At 50.2% G+C, this 3,436-nt stretch overlaps 1 non-coding gene across 1 annotated transcript; it reads left to right on the top strand.

Annotated features, from left to right (window-relative positions):
* The first annotated feature begins 1,749 nt into the window (after positions 1-1,749).
* Positions 1,750-1,856, top strand: LOC122901516. The gene has a single exon (XR_006383530.1). It is a non-coding gene; the product is annotated as a U6 spliceosomal RNA (small nuclear RNA).
* Positions 1,857-3,436: the final 1,580 nt, after the last annotated feature.

Genomic DNA, 3,436 nt, shown 5'->3' on the forward strand with positions numbered 1-3,436 from the left:
GCATGGCTAGAATGTACGGGGCGATGTCAACATATTGCACAGCTGGTGACTGGATGTTGGGAAGACCCAGGCCCCTGTTGAGCCAGGTTTTAAGTTTGGGTCCCTAGACTGTGGAGCAATCCAGTGGGTCACGGGGTAGGGGCTGGGGCAGAGGGTACGGGGAGAACTGTCTCCATGGGTGTGCCAAGTGTTTGACATATGACCCCGCAGATGGTTGTTGGAATGTTCTGGCACCATGGCAGCTTGGGTCTGGGAGGCTGCAGGAGGACAGGCTAGTGTTTTCATGGGGGCAAGGCTGTTTGGACACAGCTGCTTCTCTGGCCCTCACATGAACGGATTCTTTTTCCCATCTGGCTCCCAAAGGGCTGGGTAATGGAATTGGAGAAATCTGAATGAATTGTTTGATGCATCATGACTAAGCTTGCAGGTTGCCAAGTGTCCCCCAGGAGAGGTCCTTGGACAGCAGGTCTAGAGCGCCAGGACTGCGTGGTGGAGACCATCCCCAGCAAAAGCCAGCGATGTAAGCTGCTCTAAGTTCTAGAAGGGCTTGGAGGGTTGGGGGAGTTGTCACGTGCATTTGTGGCACCAAAATCTTGTCTCGGACCGTCTTGCTGGTTGGTCTGTCTTCCGGGTAGGGGACAGATTACTCGGTCCTCACAGCGTGCTTCACGTTTGGATAACTTCGATGGCTCCCTGTTACTGATCGCATTTTGACTTTCTCAGAAGCTCCGTGTTGTGGTCTTTGTTTAACCTAGTAGAGCCTTGTAGGGTCATTCTTGTTTCATTTTCATGGATACTCTAGTTCAAGGATGTTCGGTGCCTCCACTCTCCTTCTGTCTCCTCCCAACATCCATTCTTCTCTAGGGAGAATGTTCTCAATTTTATTAACCGTTCTTCCTGTGGTTTTTATGTCTAGGTCCTTTTACCAAGCTAATCAATGGATATAAGATTTATTTATCTTACCCGACACGGATTCTTTTAAAATCTTCTGTGCATATTAATGTAGCAGCCAAGGTCATTTATTGAGATTGAATTTATTGAGATTGAACTGTTTGCCCCAATATGTCCTGTTTATTTTCTCTTTAATTTCACAAAGACCTTCTGAAGTTCATACTGTTGGTTCCCCTCCCCTCCCCCGACCCACCTTTATAGATGAGATTCAAGCAGGGTGAGTACTTCCCTTGTTCAAATTTAACACAGCACGTGAGGGGGTGGATCTGGGACTGGACCTGGAAGTCTAGCTCCGGGCCTGTGCTCCTGACCCCAGGTGTGGCCCACAGACCCACAGGCAGTCAGTCGCTCAGGCCTCCTGGGAAATGCTGAATGTCAAGATCCTGGGATCTTGCACATTCAAATTGGAGATGCTCTGGTCTAGCCTCCCTGAAAGGAAACGGTCCCGTGACTTCTACCTACGGCTGCTGTCTAGGAGAACAGTCACGTCTGGTAGTCGCAATCCCCCGTCGGCCCTGGTTGACCTTGTCCTCAGACTCATCTGCGTCCTGCACAGGTCCTTCCCGGAGCAGGTGCCGCTTGTCAGAATGATGGTGTGATGGTTAATTTTGTGTCAACTTGGCTAGGCTATAGGACCCAGGTGTTTGGTGAAACATGATTCTGAATGTTGCTGTGAAGGGTTTTGGTGAGATAAGCACTTGAATCAATAGATATTGAGTAAAGCAGATTAGCTCCTCCCTCCAATGTGATTGGGCTGTATCCTGTCCACCGAAGGCCTTAATAAAAACAACTGGCCTTGTGCTCGCTTCGGCAGCACATGTACTAAAATTGGAACGATACAGAGAAGATGAACTTGGCCCCTACACAAGGATGACATGCAAATTCGTGAAGGGTTCCATAAAAACAACAACAACAACAACAACAAACAAACAGAAACCAAAAAAACAAAACGAAAAACAGACCCCCCCCCCAAAACGACTGGCTTCCTCCCTAGTACAAAAAGACCAAAGAAGAGGAATTTCTGCAGAAGTCGGCTTTCTGACTTAGACCACGGGCTCAGCTCTTCCCTGGGCCTCCAGCCCGCCGGCCTTCGCTGCAGAGCTGAGTCTTGCTGGGCCCACCAGAGGCATAAAATCAATGAATCTCTCTGTCTGTCTGTCTCCACACACAGTGTGTTTTCTTGGTTCTGTGTCTTCGGAGAACTCTGACTGACACAGTGAGCCAAGGACCCAGTCAGGTCATCTGATTATGTCGCGCTCTCGTCCCCAAGCGGAACCCATAACCAGGGCCTGCTTTGACAGTGGGTACAACAGGCAGTGTGAGTTGAAGAGTGAGAGAATGTTCCCTGTCCTCCCACAGATTCTCTTACTGATGCCTGAAACACCACTGTGAGAAGCTAGTTTGGGGGGGGGGTGTCTGTCTAGTCTCTGAACCGTCTGGGGAAAAGCCCCCCTTACTTTCCCCCTTTCAGCTGAAGTCTCTGGATTCAGTGCCAAGAGGGCGAGCGGCATTAGGTGGCCGTTGGAGATTAGTCCCATCAACCTCCCCATCTTTGATGCGCAGTGACATGTTCCCAGGGGCGGGTTCCATGTGACTGCTGCTCCCGAGTGCTTCCTACTCAGAAATTCCAGAGCAGCTCCTGGCCGGCTGCCTGGGTTAACCTGATCTCTTCTCTGGTCTTACAAGTGAGCTTGACCTTCACCCTCAGCTCTACCTCCCACTTCCTCTTTGATTCGGGTGCCTCAGGCAGCAGCAGGAGGGCACGGAGGTAGGAAGTCTTCTCTGGAAGCTTTGGCCCCACTGAGCCTCTGGGCTGCTCAGACACAAGGCCTGAACTAGGTGGTTATGCTTTAACTTTGATGCTCAACTTGACATCTCCTAGCAGGATTGCATCTCCTAACATATCTGAAAAATACCTTTTGGGAGGAGGATTCAGGGTCCTCTCTTTGCTTCTAGATCTCAGGGAGCTTCCAGCCATAAACGCTGAGAAGTCCTGCTTTTAAAGCCATGAGCAACCCTGGGCAGATACAGCACGTTCTCCTTCTCATCTGGGGAACGAGGATTCAGAGTGTGGGGAAGACCTGGCTCTACGTTTCAGTAGAGATGGATACAGGCAAAGGGAGATCCTGGCTGTTTGTCCAGGGGATGGTTATTTCGGTAGAAAATAGTGAGATGTTCCTCACCATATAGTTCACTCTGTGTTCCACTTTGTGGAGTATGGCCAGGGCACAAATCTGGACCCACACATTGGCTGGGTAGTCACACTTCAGCTCCTACACTCATGCCTTCTGGGTCCATGGTTCTAGACCCTCCTGAGCTCCCTCTTTCTTTGGTGACCAACTCAAGGATGCTTCCCCCTCGACTCTGTCTTCTCAATCTGGGAAGATCTGATGTTAGACCAGTGTTCAAACCAGACTAGTTAAGAGGGAGAAGGGCCAGGACAGGAGAGAGGCAAATGAGACTATCATGCATCGGGTTGTACTTT

The sequence above is a fragment of the Neovison vison genome, chromosome 2 (assembly GCF_020171115.1).
Source record: "Neovison vison isolate M4711 chromosome 2, ASM_NN_V1, whole genome shotgun sequence".
Taxonomy (NCBI): domain Eukaryota; kingdom Metazoa; phylum Chordata; class Mammalia; order Carnivora; family Mustelidae; genus Neogale; species Neogale vison.